A 26,644-nucleotide genomic window follows, 5' to 3' on the forward strand; every position below is an offset into this window, starting at 1 on the left:
GGTTCCCTCCTCCAGATCATCTATATAAATGGTAAAAAGCTGAGGCCCCAGCACCGACCCCTGGGGCACTCCACTAGTCACCATCCGCCAATCCGAATAGCACCCGTTGACCCCCACTCTCTGCCTCCTATTTGACAACCAATCCTCTATCCACGCTAACACCCTACCCCCAACTCCATGTCCCTCGACCTTCTGCAATAACCTCTTGTGAGGTACTTTGTCAAACGCCTTCTGAAAATCTAGAAAGACCACATCCACCGGCTCTCCTCTATCCACCGCCCTAGACACATCCTCATAGAACTCCAGTAAATTTGTCAGACACGACTTCCCTTTAATGAAACCGTGTTGCGTCTGCTCTATCAAGCAATTCCCTTCAAGATGCCTCGCAATTTCCTCCTTAATGACAGATTCTAACATTTTACCTACCACAGACTATCTACTTATCTACAGACTACTTATCACAGACTATCTACAGACTATCTACCTATCTACTTCCCTCAAATTTGTACACTTCAATCAAATCATCCCTCAGCCTTCATGTTCCAAGAAAAATAACACCAACCTATCCAATTGTTCCTCATAGCCACACTTTTATAGACCTGGCAACATTGTGCAAACCTCCTCTGCATTCTCTCCAGAGTAATTATGTCCTTCCTGTAATGTGGTGACCAGAACTGCACACATACTCCATCTGTGGCCTCACTAGTGTTTTATACAATTCCAACATTATATTTTTACTTTTATATTCTAACCTCTGCTAATGAAGGGGAGCATTCCATATGCCTTCTTCTACTGAACTGCTGCCTTTAGGGACCTGTGTACTTGTACAGCAAGATCACTCACTTCACCGACCCATCTTGGTATTTTCCCATTTATTGTGTACTCCCTATAACTACTTGACCTCCCTAAATGCATAACCTCACACTTTTCTGTGTTAAAATTCATCTGCCACTTACCGCTCACCACTCACTCCACCAATCCATCAATATTGTATTGTAGAGTATAGCTATCCTGTACACGATCCACTACTCAGCCTATGTTTGTGTTGCCTGCAGATTTTCCAATCACCACCCACCCACGCCCATTGTCATCTACACACCCTTCCCAAGCCCATTCACACCTACACTCCTCCGCATGCTCATTCTTACTTCCACATCCCCTCATGCCGATTCACACCTACAGACCCTCCACACATTCATTCTCACCTACACACCCTCCCCATGCCCCTTCTCACCTACACACCCTCCCCATGCCCCTTCTCTCCTACACACCCTCCCCATGCCCATTCTCACCTACACACCCTCCCCATGCCCCTTCTCACCTACACACCCTCCCCATGCCCATTCTCACCTACACACCCTCCCCATGCCCATTCTCACCTACACACCCTCCCCATGCCCCTTCTCACCTACACACTCTACCCATGCCCCTTCTCACCTACACACCCTCCCCATGCCCATTCTCACCTACACACCCTCCCCCATGCCCCTTCTCACCTACACACCCTCCCCATGCCCCTTCTCACCTACACACCCTCCCCATGCCCCTTCTCACCTACACACCCTCCCCATGCCCATTCTCACCTACACACCCTCCCCATGCCCCTTCTCACCTACACACCCTCCCCATGCCCATTCTCACCTACACACCCTCCCCATGCCCCTACTCTCCCACACACTCTCCCCATGCCCCTTCTCACCTACACACCCGCCCCATACCCCTTCTCACCTACACACCCTCCCATGTCCCTTTCACCTACACAACCTCTCCATGCCCCTTCTCACCTACACACCCTCCCCATGCCCATTCTCACACCCCCCATGCTGATTCTCACCTACAGACTCCCCATTCCCATTCTCACTTACACAGCCCCATGCCCATTCTCACCTACACACCCCCCCATGCCTGTTCACACCTACACACTCCCATGCCCATTCTCACCTACACTTCCCCATGTTCATTCTCACCTACACTTCCACGTTCCTATTCTCACCTACACACTCCCATGCCCATTCTCACCTACACACTCCCATGCCCATTCTCACCTACACTTCCCCATGTTCATTCTCACCTACACTTCCACGTTCCTATTCTCACCTACACACTCCCATGCCCATTCTCACCTACACACTCCCATGCCCATTCTCACCTACACTTCCCCATGTTCATTCTCACCTACACTTCCCCATGTTCATTCTCACCTACACACACCCATGCCCATTCTCACCTACACACTCCCATGCCCATTCTCACCTACACTTCCCCATGTTCATTCTCACCTACACTTCCCCATGTTCATTCTCACCTACACTTCCCCATGTTCATTCTCACCTACACACTCCCATGCCCATTCTCACCTACACACTCCCATGCCCATTCTCACCTACACTTCCCCATGTTCATTCTCACCTACACTTCCCCATGTTCATTCTCACCTACACTTCCCCATGTTCATTCTCACCTACACTTCCACATTCCTATTCTCACCTACACATCCTCCCCATTCTCACCTACACATCCTCCCCATCCTCACCTACACACTCCCCAATGCTGTTGTGGGAAATTTATCACTTTGGAGTCAGGTTTCAAAAATACAGTTTTATTTCGGACAAAGCTTTGGGGAAAGCACTCTAATCACTTTAATTCATTCATTCATTTCTTTGTGTAATTTCAGCTGGGTCCAACGTTTCCATATACCTTTCCCTCTTATGTCTAGACAGGCACAGGGGTCTCCACTAATTATAACTTTATATGGCCCATTCCATTTTGGTGCAAACCCTGGTTTTTCAGGTAATGTTTTTACTAGGACACAACTTCCCGCTGTTGGGACGTCAGGGAGCACTTCAAGCTCTCTCTGTGCATCTCTTTTTTCTTGATTATCTTTTACCAATTTGCACATCCCTTTTAGTTCGGCACTTAGTTCCAAAACATATCTTCTGATTTTATCTTTTAGCGGACCTACATCTGTCCCACCAGTTATGATGCTTTCTGGTAATTGCATTGCCCGTCCTGTCATTAGTTGTCCGTTTTGTGGTAGCTCTTAGCCTCATTAATATAGTGGACAATGCTTCTGTCCACATTTTTACCAATATTTGTATGATTTTAGCCAGTGCATTCTTAAGTGTACTTTTCATACATTCTACCATTCCAGAACTCTGTGGATGGTAAGGGATGTGTAATTTCTGTTTTATCCCCATTAATTGGCAAACTGTTTTTACCACCTTTCCAGTGGAGTGTGTCCCTTGGTCCGAATCGATTTGCCCAATTTCACCTACACACCCCCATGCCCATTTTCACCTATACATCCTCCCCTTGCTCATTCTCACCTACACATCCCCCATGTCCATTCTCACTTATATATCCACATGCCCATTTTCACCTGAACACACTCCCCATGTTCATTCTCACCTACACCTCCCGTGCCTATTACATCTTACACACTCATTCCACCCTACACACCCCCATGTCCATTTTCACCTACACAACCCCCTGTCCATTTTCACCTGTATACCCACATGCCCATTTTCATCTTAACACTCTTCCCATGCACATTCTCACCTAAACACACTCCCCATGTTCATTCTCACCTATACCTCCCGTGCCTATTCCATCTTACACACTCATTCCACCCTACACACCCCCATGTCCATTTTCACCTAGACGCCTGCCATGTCCATTCTGACCTACATACTCCCCCATGCCCATTTTCACCTACACGTCGGCATGGGGGAAACCAGGAAAGGTTGTTGGTGATCTGGACATCTAAAAACTTGATGCTCTCGACCATTTCTAATTCATCCCCATTGATGTCGACAGGGACATGTCCTCCACTACACTTCCTGAAGTCGATGACAGTCCCCTTCATTTTGTTAACATTGAGGGAGAAATTACTGTCATTGCACCAGTTCATCAGATTCCCTATCTCTTTCCTAATTCTCATATCTCATTCTCATATTTAAGGAACGATTTACTTGCATTGGAGATAATATAGCAAAGGCATGCAAGATTGGTCCCTAGGATAAGAGTGTTATCCTATGATAAGGAACTGAATAAATGGTGTCTACATGGGCATTGGAAGAATGAGAGGTGATCTCATTGAAATATGCAAAATTCTGAAGAGGCTTGACAGGGCAGGCACAAACATGAGTCCATAGTTTCAGGATAAATGGCTGATGATTTAGGACTGAGATGAGGGGAAACTTCTTCACTCAAAGGACTGTGAATTCTCTATCCAAGAGGATTGTTGTTATGCTAGTATTGAATATATTTGAGGTAAGATAGACACATTTTTGTCTCTCAGTGAATCATGGGATATGCAGAGTGGACAAGAAATTTGATGTCCAAGGTTGACCATGATCATATTGAATGGCAGAGCTTGCTTTGTCTTCTCCCACTCCTATTTATTATGTTTTTCTGCTCACACATACCCCTAGGTCCGGAGTTGAGGGGGTTGAGCTATGAGGAGAGGCTGAATAAACTAGGCTTGTACTCGTTAGAGTTTAGAAGAATGAGGGGAGATCTCATTGAGACGTATAAGATGATGAATGGGATGGATAGGATAGAGGTGGAGAGACTCTTCCCGCTCAGAAAGGACAGTAGGACTAGGGGGCACAGCCTCAAGATAAAGGGGGGGACGGTTTAGAACGGAGTTGAGGAGGAACTTCTTCACTCAAAGGGTGGTGAATCTCTGGAATTCTCTGCCCGTTGAGGTGGTGGAGGCTACCTCGCTAAATATTTTTAAGACGCGGGTTGATGGGTTTTTGATAAGAGAGGGGATTAAGGGTTATGGGGAGAGGGCGGGAATGTGGAACTGAGCCACGACAGATCAGCCATGATCTTATTGAATGGCGGGGCAGGCTCGAAGGGCCAGATGACCTACTCCTGCTCCTATTTCTTATGTTCTTATGTTCTTATGAATGTGACCACTACCTGCCTCTTCCCAATCACTACAAGCACCGAGTTGTTTTTTTCCCTGAAAATGCATCACTGCTGTTGAAAGATTTACAATTCACTGACAGTGGTGCTTACAAACTATCCATTGCTGACTCAGCAGGAACAAAAACAGTTGGGTTAATGTTAACAGTGCAACCAGACACCGGAATGGGTAGGTACTTCTCCCAGTGTGTGAATTGGTTTTAGTCAATTAAAGTTAAAGTTGATATATTAGTGTCACAAGAAGGCTTACATTAACACCGCAATGAAGTTACTGCGGAAATCCCCTAGTCAACACACTCAGGCGCCTGTTCGGGTACACTGAGGGAGAATTTAGCATGGCCTAACCAGCATATCTTTCAGACTGTGGGAGGAAACCAGAGCGCCCGGAGGAAACCCAAGCAGACACAGGGAGAACGTGCAGACTCCACACAGACACTGACCCAAGCCGGGGATCAAACCCGGGTCCCTGGTGCTGTGAAGCAGCAGTGCTAACCACTGTGCCACCGTGCCATCTTGTGCCAGTTATAAAGAATCACTCCAGCAATAATATATTCACTTGGCTCGCGTCAGTTGCCTAAATCTAAGAATTTATTTTTTTGTGTTCCAAAATATGTCATGGGGAACATTTGGAATGAAAATTAACAAGACCAGTTTACATTTATACTGTGCTGGAATTTTGTGTTTTGTCCAATTAGTTCCACTTGCCCCACCCGCTCTTCCTTGGTAGCCCCACAATCTCTTCTTTATTCAATAAGAACATTCAAACAAGGAGCAGGAGGCCATTCAGCCCCTCGAGCCTGCTTTGCCATTTAATAAAAACACGGCTGATCCGATAGCAACCTCAGATCTGCACTCTGGATGATCTAACCATCGCCTTGCTTACCAAAAATCTATCCACTCCTGCCTTAAAAATGTTCAAAGACTCTTCTTATCTGTCTTCTCAGGATGACAATTCAGAGAATGGTTGGGGTGTTCCCTCCTCAAAATAAGGGGGGTGCAGTTTAGAACAGAGTTGAGGAGGAACTTCTCCTCTCAGAGTGTGATGAATCTCTGGAAATCTCTGCCCATTGAAATGGCGGAGGCTACTTTGTTGAATATGTTTAAGTCACGGAGTAGATAGATTTCTGATCGATAAGGGAATTAAGGGTTATGGGGAGAAAGCGGGAAAGTGGAACTGATCTACTTCAGATCAGCCATGATCTTATTGAATGGCGGGGCAGGCTCGAAGGGCTAGATGGCCTACTCCTGCTCCTATTTCTTATGTTCTTATGTTCTTATGTTCTAGGTCTCTCTGCACCTGCTTCAGAATCCTCTAGCTTATATTGCCTATCTGTGCTCTTCCTATCAACATGGATCACTTTCCATTTCTGTGTGGCAAATTGGATGAGCCACATGTCCACCCATTTATAAGTTCATAAGATGTAGGAGCAGAATTAGGCCATTCGGCCCATCAAGACCACTCTGCCATTCGATCATGGGTGATATGGTCCTTATTCCCATTTTCCTGCCTTCTCCCTATAACCATTCAACACATTACCAATTAAAAATCTGTCTTAACTCTTCAAATTTATTCCCTATTCCAGCAGCCACTGTACTTTGGGAATCCACAGATTCACAACCCTTTGGGACAAGTAGTTTCTCCTCAACTCTGTTTTAAATTTGCTATCCCTTACCCTGTTCCTGTCACTGGGTGTGATGTGTGGAACTGAATGACACTGACCCCTCAGCTTTCTGCAATTTTAAACATAAGATCATAAGAAATAAGAACATAAGAAATAGGAGCAGGAGTAGGCCATCTCGCCCTTCGAGCCTGCCCCGCCATTCAATAACATCATGGCTGATCTGAAGTGGATCAGTTCCACTCTCCTGCCTGCTCCCCATTACCCTTAATTCCCTTGTCTATCAGAAATCTATCTACCCATGACTTAAACATATTCAACAAGATAGCCTCCACCACTTCATTGGGCAGAGAATTCCAGAGATTCACCACCCTCTGAGAAGAAGTTCCTCCTCAACTCTGTTCTAAACTGTCCCCCTTATTTTGAGGCTGTGCCCTCTAGTTCTGGTTTCCTTTCTAAGTGGAAAGAATCTCTCTACCTCTACCCTATCTAGCCCCTTCATTATCTTGTAAGTCTCTATAAGATCCCCCCTCAGACTTCTAAACTCTGATGAGTACAGGCCCAGTCTATTCAATCTCTCCTCATAAGCTAACCCCCTCATCTCCGGTATCAGCCTGGTGAACCTTCTGTGTACTCCCTCCAAGGCCAGTATATCCTTCCGCAAGTGCGGCGACCAAAACTGCACAGTACTCCAGCTGCGGCCTCACCAGTGCCCTGTACAGTTGCAGCAAGACCTCCTGCTTTTATATTCTATCCCCCTCGCTATAAAGGCCAGCATCCCATTCGCCTTCTTGATCACCTGCTGCACCTGCAGACTGAGTTTTTTGCGATTTGTGCACAAGGACCCCCAGGTCCCTCTGCACTGTAGCATGCTGCAACTTTTCACCATTTAAATAATAATCCCTCCTACTATTATTTCTTCCAAAGTGGATAACCTCACATTTGCTAACATTATACTCCATCTGCCAGGTCCTTGCCCACTCACCCAGCCTATCCAGATCTCTCTGCAGACTTTCCGCGTCCTTCACGCAATTTGCTTTCCCACTCAGCTTCATGTCATCAGCAAATTATGTTACCTTACACTCAGCCCCCTCCTCCAGGTCGTCTATGTATATGGTAAACAGTTGAGGCCCCAGCACCGATCCCTGCGGCACTCCACTCGTCACCAACTGCCAACCAGAAAAGTATCCATTTATTCCAACCCTGGTAGCCAATCCTCAATCCATGCTAACACTTTACCTCCAACTCCGTGTACCCTAACCAGTCTGCTTGTGTTCTTCTGTAATATAATGATATCCTCCTTGCAGATTACAATGCTTCAATATTTTGTGCCATCCACATATTTTGAAATTGTGCCCTGCACACCCACACAAGTCATCAATATAGATCAAGAAAAGCAGGAGTCCTAACGCTGCCCACCGGGAACAACCACTGTGTACCTTCATGCAGTCCAAAAAATAACTGTTCATTATTATTCTGTTTCCTGTCACTCAGCCAATTTTGTACCTATGCTGCCAGCAGAGTCAGTTCTATTCCTTGCCTTCAACTTTGCTCAAAAATGTTTTATGTGGCACTTTATCAATCTCCTTTTGGAAGTCCACATCAACCAGATGGCCCTCATCAACCTTCTCAGTTATCTCATCAAAAAACTCAATCCTGCTAGTTCATCATGGCAAATCTGCGTTGGGATTCTTTAATTCACACTTGTCCAAGTCATTGTTAATTTTATTAGTTTAGGTTTGGGTAATTAAACATGTATCAATGATGAGGGGAGTGTGTTTTCAGTGATCTGTATTTTACTTCAGCACCAGAAATTCTCCCCGTTCTACAATAGCTTCAGGAACATGGTGTAGAACCTCTTGTTGTGTGGAAATGTGTGGCCCAATAGATCCTGCCAAATACAATCTTAAAATGCAGAAAATGCAGATGTATGGGATTGGGGGTGATCTAGGTAATTGGATCAGGAATTGGCTAGCAGATAGGAGACAGAGGGTGGTGGTTGATGGTAAATATTCGTCATGGAGTTCGGTTACGAGTGGTGTGCCTCAGGGATCTGTTTTGGGGCCACTGCTGTTTGTAATTTTTATTAATGATCTGGATGAGGGTATAGTTGGGTGGATTAGTAAGTTTGCTGATGACACCAAAGTCGGAGGTGTGGTAGATTGTGAGGAAGGGTGTCATAGTTTGCAGGGTGACTTAGAAAGGTTGCAGAGCTGGGCTGCGAGGTGGCGGATGGAGTTTAATGTGGAGAAGTGTGAGGTAATTCATTTCGGTAGGAATAACAGATGTGTTGAGTATAGGGCTAACGGGAGGACTTTGAATAGTGTGGAGGAGCAGAGGGATCTAGGTGTATGTGTACATAGATCCCTGAAAGTTGGGAATCAAGTAGATAAGGTTGTTAAGAAGGCATACGGTGTCTTGGCGTTTATTGGTAGGGGGATTGAATTTAGGAGTCGCAGCGTCATGATGCAACTGTACACAACTCTGGTGCGGCCGCACTTGGAGTATTGTGTGCAGTTCTGGTCCCCACATTACAGGAAGGATGTAGAGGCTTTGGAGAGGGTGCAGAGGAGGTTTACCAGGATGTTGCCTGGTATGGAGGGGAGATCCTATGAGGAGAGACTGAGAGATTTGGGGTTGTTTTCGCTGGAAAGAAGGCGGCTAAGAGGGGACCTTATTGAGACATATAAGATGATTAGAGGTTTAGACAGGGTGGATAGTGATAGCCTTTTTCCTAGGATGGAGAAAGCTAGCACGAGGGGGCACGGCTTTAAATTAAGGGGGGGTAGTTATAGGACTGATGTCAGGGGTAGGTTCTTTACCCAGAGGGTGGTGAGGGACTGGAATGCCCTGCCAGCTGCAGTTGTAAATGCGCCTTGTTTGGGGGCGTTTAAGAGATCTGTGGATAGGTTTATGGACGAAATGGGATTGGTTTAGATTAGTGGGTTAGTGTTGTTTTTTTTTAAAAGCTGGTCGGCGCAACATCGTGGGCCGAAGGGCCTGTTCTGCGCTGTAATGTTCTATGTTCTAAAAGATTCCTCTAATGTATTTAATGATGTGTTTCACTCTTTGATTTAATCCTTTTTCCTGGCCCATAAGGCTCTCCAAGAATTCATCATTCCTAGTCTAGGAATTGAGGGCAGTTACAACACATCTGTCTGCATTACAATTATTACAAAAATTGCAACTTACAGTTGCCAAAACTGGTCATCTTCGTGTTTTCAGATTTTTTTTAACTTATTTTGAAAATGGACTATTTGGTGTATTTTCAAAGACAGTCTATTTCCTATATTGTTTTAAGAATCTGATTAATGTTTAAATAATAACACAAGAACTTACTATATCCTCAAAACAAATAAATCAAGTATTCTCAAAGCCACTAGGTTGTTGTACAGATTTCTTTCTGCATTTGATCCTCTGTAGTTTATCCGCATGAAGGAAATGAGAGGTGGTGAAGAGCAAAAGGGAAAGAAAAGACAACGAGGCACAAACTAAAAGATAGAGTTGCTTTGAGGCACTTGAAACTAATGCTTCTTACAAAATTGTAAGTGTTGACTGACTTTTGAATGAACTCATTAGAGGTTTGCTGCTGCCTTAGAAATGTGAACATGCAGTGCCTAATTTTCCAAGCATTTTTTCGAAGTGTATGAAATATTAGGGCATTGCTGGCCTGCATTTCCAGGAACCCAAAGTTTGAAAATTAATCTTGTGAACTCTCTCACACATTTGTTAATAATTATTAACCATCAATTTAGAACAACCTTCATTATAATTTGTCAGGTCTCTATGAAAGATAACCACTTGCTGGTTCTCCTTCCGAAAAAAGCAAAAACAAAATGCCAGAAACCCCAGAGTAGAGAGAAAATTAGTTCACATTCAAGTATAAACACTTTGCAGAATTAATCTGTGTACAATGGCTGAAGTTTGTAGGAGGTGCTACCATTCAAGTTATCGGTTTAAAATAAGAAATACTCCATGTTTCTCCAAACATTAAAGCCTGTTCCTCATCAGAGGAGGGTTCACCAGATTTTAATATTAGTACTCACTGTAACCGTGTTTGCATTGGTAGCACTGAGTTATTTCAGTCAGATATGCAATGTGGTTTTAATTAAGAGTGGAAAGGTTCAACACAAATCAGGTTAACCCAAATATAAGAAATCCCACATCCTTCTTGTTGGGCAACGTTGGCATCAGAAAAGCCACATCCTGCCTGGGGATTATCACATTTCTTGTTTGGGTGTGGGCTGGGAATGAGAAGCAATAAACTTCACACACAGGCAGTTTATGCAGAGTAAGTGGGAGCCTGTGACACAGGGAAAAGAGGCAGCAGAGAGATGATTGGCAAATTGCAGGCTTTCAGAAGGATTCTTCAGATCAGGAATACAAAAAGCAGACATTTCTCATCAAAAGAACTGACAGGAAGGGAAATTTCCCAGCTATGCAGCAGAAAGAAAGACAGAGCAGGACAAGGTGAGACAGTATCCAACTATATGGGTTGGATGGGGATTCTATATATTTATACATATTCAATATATAACTAAGTGTGTAGATATGTAACTAATATGTAACTAAGTGTGTAGATGAAGGTGGAGCAGTTGATGTTGTATACATGGATTTTAATAAGGCATTTGATAAGGCTCCCCATGGTAGGCTCATGAAGAAAGTAAGGAGGTGTGGGATCGAAGCAAATTTGGCTGATTGGATAAGTAACTGGCTGTATCGTAGAAGACAGAGGGTGGTGGTGGAGGGAAAATTTTCAGAATGGAGGCCAGTTACCAGCGGTGTACCACAGGGGTCAGTGCTGAGTCCTCTGCTATTTGTGATTTTTATCAATGACTTGGAAGAGGGAGCTGAAGGGTGAGTAAGTAAATTTGCTGATGACACCAAGATTGGTGGAATAGTGGATGAGGTGGAGGGCTCTTGTATGTTGCAAAGAGACATTAATAGGATGCAGAGCTGGGCCAAAAAGTGGCAGATGGAGTTTAACTCTGATAAGTGTGAGGTGATTAATTTTGGTAGGACAAATTTGAATGTAGATTATAGGGTCAACGGCAGGGTTCTGAGGAATGTGGAGAAACAGAGAGATCTTAGGTTCACCTCCACAGATCTCTGAAGGTTGCCACACAAGTGGATAGAGCCATGAAGAATGCTTGTAGCGTGTTAGCGTTTATTAACAGGGGTTTTGAGTTTAAGAACCAGGAGGTTATACAGGACCTTGGTGAGACCACATTTGGAATATTGTGTGTAGTTCTGGTCACCTCACTGTAAGAAGGATGTGGAAACATTGGAGAGAGTGCAGAGGAGATTTACCAGGATGCTGCCTGGTTTGGAGGGTAGGTCTTATGAGGAAAGGTTGAGGGAGCTGGGGCTTTTCTCTTTAGAGCGGAGGAGGATGAGAGGTGACTTAAGTGAAGTTTATAAGATGATGAGGGGGATAGATAGAGTGGACATTCAGAGACTATTTGCTCAGGTGGATGTAGCTGTTACTACGGGACATAACTATAAGGTTCATGGTGGGAGATATAGGAGGGATGTCCGAGGTAGATTCTTCACTCAGAGAGTGGTTGGGGTGTGGAATAGACTGCCTGCTGTGATAGTGGAGTCAGACACTTTAGGAACGTTCAAGCGGTTATTGAATAGGCACATGGAGCACACCAGAATGATAGGGAGTGGGATAGCTGGATCTTGGGTTTGGACATAGCTCGGCACAACATTGAGGGCTGAAGGGCCTGTACTGTGCTGTACTGTTCTATATTTCTGTGTTCCATATGAAGTGCATTGGGGTGTTTTAAAGGCGCGATATAAACATAAGTTATTGCTGTTGTTGTAACCATTGGCGCTGGAGTGTTACTAGACAGACTCCTGGCCTATTAATCCAGGGAATGTCCTTCAAATACAACTTACAGAAATTTCAATTATATTTTTAATGAAATTTAGAAATAAGTAGTGTTAGTAGGGGTGATCATGAAGCTGTCATATAAAGCTAACAGGTTTACTAATGTCTTTTAGGGAATGAGACAAGCATCCTTACCCAAGGACAGGTGCCAAACCAGAGCTGTTTCATAGAACATTCAAGTAATGGTCTGACATAGCCTTAGAATCACAGAGGAGTTTTAATAGAATAAAGAAGAAGAAACTATTTCCACTCAAATAAGGGTCAGGAACCAGACAATACAGGTTTAACATAATCAGCAAAAGAACCAGAGGAGAATTAGGAATAAGATTGTTTTGCAGTGAGCCATTAAGATCTGGCATTTATTTATGAGTCACGTAGTCTTCTGTGCTGGAAGATTCTATGCCATTTACTTAACACCCCATGGTCCTTCATTGCCATTTCTGTTGTGTCTTGTCCCACCAATAGGTCAACCTTCCTGAGATGTGGAGATGCCAGCATTGGACTGGGATAGGCAGAGTAAGAAGTCTCACAACACCAAGGTGTTCAACAGGTTTATTTGGTAGCGCAAGCTTTCGGAGCGCTGCCCTATCATAAAGTGAGTGGAGAATTGGGTTCACAAACACAGCATATACAGACACAGTCTCAAATGCAAGATAATGGTTGGAATTCGATAATCAGGTCATCAAGTCTTGACAGGTACAGACAATGCAAGTGGACAGAGTGTTAAGCACAGGTTAAAGAGCTGTGTATTATCTCAAGCCGAGACAGTTATTAAGATTTTGCAAGTCGTGGAGGTTACCGATAGTGTGACATGAACCCAAGATCCCGGTTGAGGCCGTCCTCATGTGTGCAGAGTTTGGCTATCAGTCTCTGTTCAGTGATTCTGCGTTGTGTGTCATGACGGCCACCTTGGAGAACGTTTACCCGAAAATCAGAGGCCGAATGCCAGTGACCGCTGAAGTGTTCCCCAACAGGAATAGAACACTCTTGCCTGGTGATTGTCAAGCAGTGTTCATTCATCTGTTGTCATAGTGTCTGCAAGTTCTCCCCGATGTACCATGCCTGGGGACATCCATTCCTGCAGCGTATCAGATAGACAACATTGGCCGTATTGCATGAGTAAGTACCATGTACCTGGTGGATGGTGTTCTCATGTGAGATGTTGGCATCCGTGTCGATGATCCAGTATCTCTTGCAGAAGTTGCAGTGGCAGGATTGTGTGGTGTCGTGGTCCCTGTTCTCCTGAAGGCTGGGTAGTTTGCTGGGACAATGGTTTGTTTGAGGTTGTGTAGTTGTTTGAAGGCAAATAGTGGAGATGTGAGGATGGCCCTCACACCCTCAACTTGACATGTACGCCCAAGCCGTCAGGAGATGCGTCAATGCCAAATTCATCAGCCGCACTCACAAGGCAACCTTGAATGTCACCCAAGCTCAGTGCAATGCCACCTGCTCTCTCAAGACCAACCGCAACATTGTCATCAAACCAGCAGACAAGGGAGGGGCCACTGTCATACTGAACAGAACAGATTATTGCAAAGAAGTGTACCAACAACTGAATAACCAGGAACACTACTGACAGACCTGCAGATCCAACCAAAGAACACACCTGTCAGCTCAACAGACTGACCAAGACTGTGATCCAGATCTTCAGAGCACCCTCCGTGCTCTCATCCCATGTACTCCCCGCGTTGGAGATCTCTACTGCCTCCCGAAGATACATAAGGCAAACACACCTGGCCATCCCATCGTATCAGGCAATGGGACCCTATGTGAAAACTTCTCTGACTACATTGAGGGCATCCTGAAACCATTGTACAAGGAACTCCCAGCTTTTATCGTGATACTATGGACTTCTTACAGAAACTCAGCACCCATAGGGTAGTTGAACTAGGAACATTCCTCGTCACAATGATGTCTCAGCACTCTACACCATCATCCCCCACAATGATAGCACTTCTGTAACTGCCTCAGTATTCAATGCCAACAACTCATCTGCTTCATCCTGGACCACAACGTCTTCACCTTCAACAACCAGTTCTTCATCCAGACACACAGAACAGCTATGGGGACAAAATTCACACCTCAATATGCCAACATCTTCATGTTAGACATATACAGACGTTGGCATTTAACATTGCATTGTTTCATAGAATGGGTACATTTCCTCTATCAGTGACTATCAATGACTTAGTTTCGGTCTATACATAATTTGTTTTCCTGCATTTATGTATTTCCGTTCCCATTTACGGCTAATCTCTTTATCAGTCCTTTTTGTCCTAAGTTTGTCCTTATCTTTAAAGTGCCTCAAGCTCTTTACTGGCTTCCTGCAGTATCTGATTCCTGCATGTTTAACTTTAAATGGCTGTCTATCCTGCGTGTTTTAATTTCAAGTAGTGGCTGCGCTAAAAGTCAGTGCCAGCTTAATGTGTCTCTCCCAGGTAACCTTTCTATGTGCCAGGCAGCCATTTTATGTGTCAGGTACCCATCTTTATGATTTTCCCCACCTCAATCTCCACTTTTGGTCTGGATTATGACTTTAATAATCCCTAGACCAACAATTACACATTCACGTATGGAGGTCAATTTTCTTCTTTGTTTTTTCTGATGTCCTCAGGGATCTTTATCATGGGTTCTTCCTTGATGGATACACTAGCTCCTGGCACAATTCTCATTACCATAACCTTGCAGCAGATTTTTAGGCATCCAACAATTAGACAACAGACAATTACAATTGAAATAAGTATGACTAATCCATGTAATAAATAAGATTCCCAGGACCCCCCACTAGCCATTTCAGCCAGTTACTTCCTTTCTTGGGTCCCTGTCTGAAGTTATCAAGTTGTTCTCTGATGCTATTGATGACTTGTGTAATGTTATAAGACTTATTTGTGACATGGGTTATGCATTTGTTGCTAATGATTGTACACACTCCCCCTTGTTGTGCTAACTGGTAGTCCACTGTATTTCGTGTCTGCTGTGCATGTAATCTCAGTTCAGCCATTTCTTGGTTAACAGCCTCCAGTGCTTTTGACGTGCTGTTTCCCAGGACTGTTAGTCCACAAACAATATGATTCCTATTCTTTGCACTAATCACTCCTGCCCCCGTCCCCCCGAGAAAAGTCTCCAAGGAACCCATGTCCCAGTGAGGATCCCATTGTGCCCGGGGCTTCCCAGTTGGTACAGAATTCTTTGCTAATAGCCCGGGTTACTATTCTCCTCCAAATATGTCCTTCTGAGGGCATGGAACAGTCAGTGGTCCTATTGTTCCTACTGCAAAACGGTTTGGGAGGTTTGGTATTTCTGTTGTGTAAGTACCATTGAAGGGGAACACATATCCCTCCTTAGCCTGGTAACATTTAGTGTCTTGATTATGAATTTGTTCATATGGCCAATTGTTCAGTTCACTTGACTCCCTGTTTGATCCCACCAGCTGGTAAGTATCAAATGGCCATGTCTACTTGGCTGAGCTTACATGAGTCCTATTGCATTGTCCACAAATGAGTTGTCTTCCTGTGGTTATATTTAAACATTTCTGTTCCTCACAAGTGCAAGTAATCTGTCTCTTATTAACCCGACAATGTTGACTGACACACTGCGTCTGCATGCAGGAATCATTCTTAGGGACCAAGGCATAGGCACACCCACATCCCTGTCCTGTAAAACAAAGCGGATAGCTTGGGGTATCTGAACAAGCTTTTCCTCCAACCTGTTGGAACCCCCTGCACACAGGATCTGTGCGGTTTACAAGTCCCACACATGTCCCCTGTATACCTCTTTTATATTTGCCAATTTGTCCCTTACAGGGTGCACCTGATGTATCTACAGTATATAAGTCATGAGGGAGCCACCCAAGGGTGACTACAAATAGGGCTTCTACCGATTGTGCTAACGGATAACTTACAGTCCGATTCCCATATAAGTGTATACGAGCTTTGTAAAATAGACAATCCTCAAATTTACAGTCAAATTTACAGTCACGACAATGCAAAGCAGTACAGTCACATGTGTGATTATATACATATTCGCAACAATCAAGTATCAATCCTAATACTATAATTTATATAATCTCCGAAAGTTAAAATATTAACTCGAATGTGCCAGTTGCTCTTTGCCTGTGTTGAGGAAAGCAGTCTGGTTAATTCAGTCATTCATTCATTCATTTCTTTGTGTAATTTCAGCTGGGTCCAATGTTTCCATATACCTTTCCCTCTTGTGTCTAGACAGGCACAGGAGTCTCCACTAATTATAACTTTATATAGCCCATTCCATTTTGTGCAATCCCTGGTTTGTTAGGTAATGCTTTCACTAGGACGCGACTTCCCGCTGTTGGAACGTAAGGGAGTTAGTTCCGAAACATATCTCCTGATTTTATCTTTTAGTGGACCTACATCGGTCCCACCTGTTACGTTGCTTTCTGGTAATTGCATCGCCTGTCCCGTCATTAGTTGATAAGGGATTAATCCGGTTGTCCGGTTTGTGGTAGCTCTTAATCTCATTAGTATAGTGGGCAATAACTCTGCAATTCACTTATACGTCAGTAGTGCAAAATATTTAATTACATATCCCCCTTCCATAGAAAGCTTAGTGTGAATCAAATAACACTTTACACTGGCCTTTTGGCTGCAGCTGGACATTCATTCATTTGTGTATAATCTTATCAAAAGACATCGCTTTCCCCATTGAAATCACGTGCCATACAGCTCCCATCTTTATATGATGTACTGTTACATTATATATAATTTGATCATTTGTTTGCGTGCAAGCACCACATTACAATACTTCACAAAATGCCACTACCCTACCTACAAAGAAGTGCATTCAGATGCCTAGCACCAACATTTAGCAGCATTGTGCAAGTTATTCTGGATTTGATTTTATTCTCGGGTCTATATAGCAGTGTTATACTGTATAATAATAAAGCGACGGTTGTATCATGCCACTTTACACATCATAACCACGGTATCCAAATCCTTTTAATTTGTTTCTATTTTTAAACTGAGTTAAGCTTTATATTTGGCAAACTATGAACAATAGATGACACATGAAATTCCGACAGCAATACTTAACTTTAACCAGTTACAGAATACTAAACAATCAGATGTTCGTAAATCATTATACTCTGTGGACCTTAATACTGTATTTCGCTGACTTGATGCACTTTAAACTGACTCACAGACAGTATATTTACCTCATTCTTTTGTTTCTGCTTTTCTACCCTTCCACAAAATTACTTATTTTCTTCTCCTAACTACTCGGCTAACTCTCTCATAATTTCTACTTCATGACAAAGGAAAGAGCACATGGTTCCCTCCAAGGTTTAAATCCTTTCTTAAATTTCAATTTACTTCCCAATTTTTATTTAAACTCTGTATCAAACCCACTGTTGTAAAATCACAATTTGGGGAAGAACATTAAAACATTAAAGCAAACAACAAAACATCCACGCAACCACTTTGTTAAACACACACAGACACACATGGAAGCTTCCAAAATTAGTTCAACAGCACTTCCTCTTTCATTCAAACTTAACAATTTTAAACTGGGATGAAAATAAAACACTTAAAGAGAATATAGAAAATTGATTAAGACAGTCACTTTCATTCTTCTTTCTTCCAAACTGTAATTGAATTCAGAAACAAAAATAAATTCAAAAAATCTTATCACTTTAATCTTTAACAGTTTTAACACTTCCCCAGCAAACCAACCCCCCCCCTCACCACCACCGAGGCTAAACCAAAGCGCAAAGCACCACATTCACTGCCTGCAACAAACACTCCACAAGAACAAACAGCAAACAGGCTTCACCAACTCCTGCTCTCACTCTAATGCAACAACAACCACCTACATTTGACAAGCAACCAGACCACACAAACACACTGAAATACAAAAACTAAGATTTCTCCTCTCCGCCTCCAGGTATGCTACTAGCCCATTCTACCAGTAATCTTAGGACATAATCACTCCCATTTTCAGGATGGATTGGTGAGTGTTAGAGAGTCCATCCTTAAAGCCTGGATGAATGCTCGATCTCCTCAACCTGGATTCCCTTGTTCTGAGCACTCTTGATATACCTGGAACAATCGTTCCACGTATTCAGAAGCTCCTCCCCTTTTAACTGTTTTGCTGTGGTTATTCTGTTCCAGTTAATGGGAGCATTCTCTAATACCCTCTGAATCTCTGCTTTAAATTGGGTGAAGGGTGCCTGTTGGGCATCTATCTCCGATGTTAGGGGCACTACATGTGTCCACCGTCCCCCACTATAATCCTGTGCTGGAGGAGCAGCGGGTCCACCTGCCTCCACTTATCTGCTGGACAGGCTGCCCTGACCAGCTGGTGTACATCTCTCAGGTGTAGTTGGTGCCCTACCCAGATTGTGTCTAATTCTTCCCAGAATTTAGTGTTTGCACTCCTAGGTTGTAATTTATCCAGGGAAGCCATTATCTGCTGTCTCTCACCTGGGGTGAAGGGTTTATAATTTGCCTTTGGCTGTGCATCTGTTCTCCCTCAGGTCACTGGCGCTAAGTTGTGTTCTAGCGCTTCCCACTCCTCTGGAGGAGCGGTTGGTCCCTGTTGTGTGGACTCATAAGGAGGTAGAGGAACATTGCTCTCCATTGCTTTCCTTCTAATGCCTGGTTTTGTTTCTCCAGTTCCCTCACTCGGGATTCTAATTCTCTACTCTTTTCTTTATCTCCACTCCACTTATTAGTAGAGGCGACTACTTGCTCAATTCGACCAGCTAATTGATGTATAAACAATCCTCCTATCTTCTTTGTCTTCAAACATAAGAACATAAGAAGTAGGAGCAGGAGTAGGCCATCTAGCCCTTCAAGCCTGCCCCGCCATTCAATAAGATCATGGCTAATCTGAAGTGGATCAGTTCCACTTTCCCGCTCTCTCCCCATAACCCTTAATTCCCTTGTCTATCAGAAACCTATCTACCCGTGACTTAAATATATTTAGCGAGGTAGCCTCCACCACTTCAACAGGCAGAGAATTCCAGAGATTCACCACCCTCTGAGAGAAGAAGTTCCTCCTCAACTCTGTCCTAAACTGCCCCCGCCCCCCCTTATCTTGAGGCTGTGCCCTCTAGTTCGGCTATCGTTTCTAAGGGGGAAGAATCTCTCTACCTCTACCCTATCTAGCTCCTTCATTATCTTGTAAGTCTCTATAGAGCCTTAAAACTCAGCCTTCTAAACTCTAACGAGTACAGACCCAGTCTATTCAATCTCTCTTCATAAGCTAACCCCCTCATCTCCAGTATGAGCCTAGTGAACCTCCTCTGTACTCCCTGCAAGGCCAATATATCCTTTTGCAAATGCGGTGACCAAAACTGCACACAGTACTCCAGTTGCGGCCTCACCAGTGCCCTGTACAGTTGCAGCAAGACCTCCCTGCTTTTATATTCTACCTCCCTCACTATAAAGGCCAGCATTCCATTCGCCTTCTTGATCACCTGCTGCACCTGCAGACTGGGTTTTTGCGATTTGTGCACAAGGACCCCCAGGTCCCTCTGCACAGTAGCATGCTGCAGCTTTTCGTCCTTTAAGTAATAATCCCTCCTACTATGATTTCTACCAAAGTGGATAACCTCACATTTGCTAACGTTATATTCCTTCTGCCTGGTCCTCACCCACTCACTCAGCCTATCCAGATCTCTCTGCAGACTTTCCGCGCCCTCCACGCAATTTGCTTTTCCACTCATCTTTGTGTCATCAGCAAATTTTGTTACCCTACATTCAGCCCCCTCCTCCAGATCGTCTATGTAAATGGTAAACAGTTGAGGCCCCAGCACCGATCCCTGCGGCACTCCACTAGTCACCTACTGCCAACCAGAATAGCACCCATTGATTCCAACTCTCTGCTTCCTGTTAGATAATCAATCCTCAATCCATTGCTAACACTTTACCCCCAACTCTGTGCACCCTAACCTTTTGCAGCAACCTTTTGTGAGGCACCTTATCAAACGCCTTCTGGAAATCTAAAAGCACCACATCCACCGGTTCCCTTCTGTCTACCGCACTAGTCACATCCTCATAGAAATCCAATAAATTCATTAAACACGACTTCCCCTTAACGAATCTGTGCTGCATCTGCTTGATTAAACCATTCTTTTTTAGGTGTCCTGCTATTTCTTCTTTGAGGACAGATTCTAGCATTTTTCCAACTACGGACAGTAAGCTAACCAGCCTATAATTCCCTGCCTTTTGTCTGCTACTTTTTTTAAACAGCGGCGTAACATTATCTTGTTTCTCTTTTCTCCATCTACCCACTTTCTCTGCTGCTCTAAGGTCTGAGAAGTATCCCAGCCATCCCTTTGCATCCTGTTTATTAATGCTCACCTGCCTGTCGTATACACTTCAATAAGAGATCCTGCAGGTCCTCTCTTAACTTTATTATCTGCCATTTCGCAGACTTCACCAACCCCGGTCAATATTGCCACCTTGGCAACGTGCTTTAGGCACCATATGGTCACGATTACTCCCTAATAAAGTGTGCTCTCTACCACAGGGACTTCACTAACCCCGGCCACTATCACTACTCTAGCACCATGTTTCACTACCGTCTCAGGATTTCAATTTATGCTCACGGCTTCCGCTATTACCACCTCGGCAATGTGCTTCTCCACTGGAGTCCGGCTCTAGGTCAGAGTTGATCAACCTCCTTTTCCACACCGGACAATCTAGTACCTAACTTTACAAACTTTCATGCAATCAGATGGCAACTCTGCATTTGTTCGCCATTACAGAGTTTGATGTTAACTGACCTCTGCAACTTGTGCTTCACAATCCTAAGTGCCCTTGGTGTCTCTTTGCCCACTTCAATTCCTGACTTTCGTGTGGGGAATTTCCCCTCTTAACAACTGGTCTAAGGCTGGGAGTTTTGAGACAGGCACTACCTTGTCCTCTTGTCGGTCAGCACAAGTAACAGTTACTTTTCACTGTCAGCAGTTAGTACTTATCACTATACCATATATAACAATACTTATTACTACAAATATCTCTTAAGTTAAACCCTTTTCAAACTGTATTCTTGACCTTGTCTGACTCCCACAGATTCAGTGATGTCTACCCCGGCTTTCCGATTGTGGCCAATCTATCAAAACTTACCAGTAATAGGATCCTAGCCGACTGTGCCAATTCTTGTGGGAAATTACCACCAGAGTCAGACAGGAGGTTCAAAAGTACAGCTTTATTTCAGACATGAAACTTCAGGGAAAAACCATTGGTGCTTCACAGTACTTGACAGCTACCTTCTCAATAATACAATAGGAGTGGTTCAATTTTATACTTTTCAAACATTGGGTGGTCCAGATATTAGCCATTTAACACATTGTTATAGTTGAGTAGGATCGATAGTTTAACACATCATTACAGCCAGACATATACAGACATTGGCTTTTGACATCGCATTGTTTCATAGAATGGATACATTTCCTCCTTCAGTGACTATCAACGACTTGGTTTTGGTCTATACATACAGTAATTGTTTTTCCTGCATTTAGGTATTCCTGTTCCCATTTATGGCTGATCTCTTTATCAGACCTTATTGTCCTGAGTCTGTCCTTATCTTTAAACTGCCTCAAGCTCTTTACTGGCTTCCTGTAGTATCTGATTCCTGCATGCTTAACTTTAAATGACTGTTTGTGCTGCATGTTTCAATTTCAAGTAGCTGTCTGCGTTAAAAGTCAGTGCCTGCTTAATGTCTGTCTCCCAGGTAACCTTTCTATGTGCCAGGCAGCCATTTTATGTGTCAGGTACCCATCTTTATGATTTTCCCCACTTCAGACATGTCACAGCGAAAAACTGCACTGACCTCCTCAGAAGACGAAGACGGGACACAGACAGAGTACCTTTCGTCATCCAGTACTTGCCTGGAATGGAGAAGCAATGACATCTTTTTCGGAGCCTTCAACGTGTTATTGATGAAAACAAATATCTCATCAATGCCATCCCCACACTCCCACTATTTGCCTTTGAACAGCCACGCAACTTCAAGCAGACAATTGTCCACAGTAAACTACCCAGCCTTCAGGAGAACAGTGACCACACCACACAACCCTGCCATAGCAACCTCTCCAAGACATGCCGGATCATTGACACAGATGCCGTCATCTCACCTGAGAATACCATCCACGAAGTACATGGTACATACTCATGCCATTCGGCCAACATTGTCTTCCTGATATGCTGCAGGAAAGGATGTCCAGAGGCACGGTACACTGGGGAGACCATGCAGACGCTATGACAATGGATGAATAAACACTACTCGACAATCACAGACAGGAATGTTCCCTTCCTGTCAGGAAACAATTCAGCAGTCACGGGCATTCAGAGTCCGAGCAAAATCGCCCAGCAGAGACTGACAGCCAAGTTCCACACACATGAGGATGGCCTCAACCAGGATCTTGGTTTCATGTCGCACTACCTTAACCCCCACAATTTGCCAGGGCTTGCAAAATCTTACTAATTGTCGTGGCTTGAGACAATTCACACCTTTTTAACCTGTGCTTCAGCCTCTCACCACTCACATTGTCTGTACCTGTAAAGACTTGATTACCTGATTATTGCATTCCAACCATTATCTTGAATTGATTCTGTGTCTATATATGCCATGTTTGTGAACCTAACTCTCCACTCACCTGATGAAGGGGCAGTGCTCCAAAAGCTCCTGCTACCAAATAAACCTCTTGGACTTTAACCTGGTATTGTAAGACATCTTACTGAACCTTCCTGAGGTCAGGGCACAGTGGAATACCAACTCTGAGAGTCCTCAATATTGACTGAAGTCTCTTAGCATCAAATCAAAACATGGGCAAGGAAGGTCCTGCTGATAGCCACTGACTTCCCTCCCTCAGGTGATGAATCAGAACTCTTCCATGTTGAACACTACTTGGGGAAACACCAATGGTAGCAAAGACACAATGTGCTGTGACTGAGAGACATCAATCGCCATCATGAAGAATGGTTCAGTAGCTTCGCCATATATCCAGAACTGAAGGACATGACTCTTACTTCTTGCTGCAGCTGTTGAGAAAACTTACACAGATAAATAACCTACTTGATCTCACTGTTACCAATCTATCTTTTATAGATGCTTCTGTCAAGGTAACTTTATTGGAGATGAAGCATCATCTTTTCATTTGGGGATATCTTCCATTAAGTCTTGTGGTGTTATACCACTATGTTTAGCAAAAATCAATTAAGAACAGATCTAACAGCTCAAAAGCGTACATCAGTGAGGCACTGTAGGCCAGTGAATGCAGCACACTCTGACACCTATTTGATTCACTCCATATAATTTTGAGAAATGACTAAATGTACTAGCCAGGACAATGACTGCAGGTCCTGTCAACTTTCAAATGGAAATATTTGTGCTGATACCACGTTAACATTTTAAATTACAGAGTTTAGATAACTCACTCTTGACTCTTGCCCAAATGGGAGCACCATCACCACAAAGACTGCAGTAGTCCAAAAAGGCTGACCTCCATCTTGGTAACTAAAGGTTAAAAATAAAGGAGATCTTGTCTGCGTTGCCCACAATTCAAGAACAAATGGTTAATACTATTGTGGACTTAATACAATACAGATTGAACAACAGAAGTCTTTAACATGAGGAATAGATTCAAAAGGGCAGAGAAAATGTTTCCATGTGTGGAGAATCCAAATGCAAGTGGTGTTTCTTCATCATCAGTCTGTTATAAGTCTTGCTCCTACATCATTAGCTGACATTTCTCAATTATCTGAGAGGCAAACGGAAAGGGTTATGGTGAAAGGAATGGGAGGTGGGGGGCAGTGCAAATCCAGGTAGTGCATCTGCAGGATGCAGAAGTGGGATGTGAGAATGGTTAGGTATGAGCATACCACCATCTTCAATTGTTTCAGCACTGCTGTGGCCGCAGCCTGTCACACTCTGTCCAATGATGGTGAACACCATCTCCTCCATTAGTGTGAATTAATGCAGTCATGACTGTTCCTCATCACATCCCGCCCGGTCCCCTCCCCACCCGCCACCGCCACCAGTTACGTGCTGCTTTGTGTCACCTTGTCCATTTAAGGTGTGGGAGGTGTATCAGTGAGTGAGCTGCAATCTGCTTTGGTATAACCATAGAAGCAGGAGACCATTCAGCCCAGAGTCTACACCGATTCTGCAGAAGAGCATCTCACCCAGACCCACCTCCCTGCCCTATCCCTGTGCATTTATCATGGCTAATCCACCTAAACTGCACACCTTTGGACTGTGGGAGGAAACCAGAGCACCTGGAGAAAATCCAAGCAGACACAGGGCAAACATGTAAACTCCAAACAGTCACCCAAGGCCAGAATTAAACCTGGGTCTCTGGTGCTGTCAGGCAACAGTGCTCACAACTGTGCCACCAGACAGATGACAGTTAAGTCTGTCACAGTTGAATAAGCTGTTAAATATGGGTGTGAGGCTTTTTGTTGTTATGCAGTATTTTGGGATATCTGTATTGAAGTGCATCTGTTAATGATTGCCTAATTGTAGATTTTCTTTAACTCCTTTTATTAACCATGTGCATCTCAGAAATACTGCCTCAGTTTAGCATCATCCCAGCTCATATTAGATTTCGGAATCTGAATCATTAAATGTAGATCAGCAACAAAAACCAATCAAGTTCAGTATCACGTAACATTCTATTCTGATATCACTTCCTCATCACATGCTTTATTTGATTCAGTCATTTCCTTAACCCTGCCTATATTTTACCTTGAATTACCACTACTTTCATAAAATACTCTTTGTGGAAATAAGTACATCATGTTACATATTTATGCTACCCTCCTTTAGGTTCACCTCCTCATTGAGATTAGAGAGGTGCGTCAGATACAATCTTTTCTGTCTAAAGCCATGTTGACTGGTCTTCATTAATTATTCTCACAAGCACTCAAGTGTTAATTGATTCAATTATTTTAGCAGGGTTTTGAGGTGCTGCAGCTAGATGCCCAAACCTGCTCCTTCCATAACTAAGCTGGTTTGTTTCAAATCTCGTGACTCCTCTTCATTTATTCTCTTCCTCATAGCACTTTGCAAATGTCATCTCCAAGACTGATCCCAAATACTCCTGGCAATTTATTTGTATTTACTGTACTGCATTCACAGCTCATGATACGGTTTCCTCTACACTGGAGACTCCAAACACCGATTGTGACCCTTCAGAGGGGTCAAGTGAGTGCAAGGAGCGAGAGTGAGAATAGAGCTGGGAAATTAAGAGCGCAAGAAGGAGTGAGATTTTCCTATACATAAGAATTACTTAAGATTTTTAAGGAAGTAACTAATTAGCATAAGTAACAATGGCAGGACAAGAGTTATGTTGCTGCTGTGGAATGTGGGGACTTCTGCACAGCAGGACAAACATGTCTGCAAAAAGTGCAGAGTCAGGGAGCAGAAAGGAATGTGGTGGTGGTAGGGAACAGTACATCAGGGGGATTGACATTGAGTAGAGGCATAGGAACAGAAGGAGGTACTAACATGGGAAATGACAAACAGACCATGACAGGAAGGGACAGAGAGTACCAGTCCAAAAGTAAATCAATAGATAGAACATAGAACATTACAGCGCAGAACAGGCCCTTCGGCCCATGATGTTGCGCCGACCAGTTAAAAAACAATGACCCTCTAACCTAAACCAAACCCTTTCCATCCATAAACCTATCCACGGATCTCTTAAACGCCTCCAAACTAGGCGCATTTACAACTGCAGCAGGCAGGGCATTCCAATCCCTCACCACCCTCTGGGCTAGGAATTACAAAATCAGCAAAGGACAAAATTTAAGGCTCTTTGAAATGTGGTCAAGGGAATTTCCTTGAGCAGTGTGTTTCTAGCCCAATGAGGAAGGAGGCATTGATGGATCTAGTTCTGGGAAATGAGATGTGACAGGAGGATCCAGTGTCAACTGAGGACCTATAAGTATAATAAGATTTGGGTTAACTATCGTAAAAGGCAAAGATTTGTCCAAAATAAAAAATGCTAAATAGGAAGCCCAATTTCAATGGGGTGAGAACAATCCATCTCTGGTAAATTGGGATCAATGATTGGCAGAAAAACTATAAAAGAAGAACAGGTTGCTTTACAGGGGAGATAGTTTGCATACATTCCAAGACTCTCTGAATGACAAGAGATAGACAGCAAGAAGTAGAAAAGGGGTGCATGATAGATGTTAAGTTTGATAGT

Source organism: Carcharhinus amblyrhynchos, chromosome 12 (assembly GCF_965287045.1).
Source record: "Carcharhinus amblyrhynchos chromosome 12, sCarAmb.v2.hapA, whole genome shotgun sequence".
In the NCBI taxonomy this organism is placed as follows: Eukaryota; Metazoa; Chordata; class Chondrichthyes; order Carcharhiniformes; family Carcharhinidae; genus Carcharhinus; species Carcharhinus amblyrhynchos.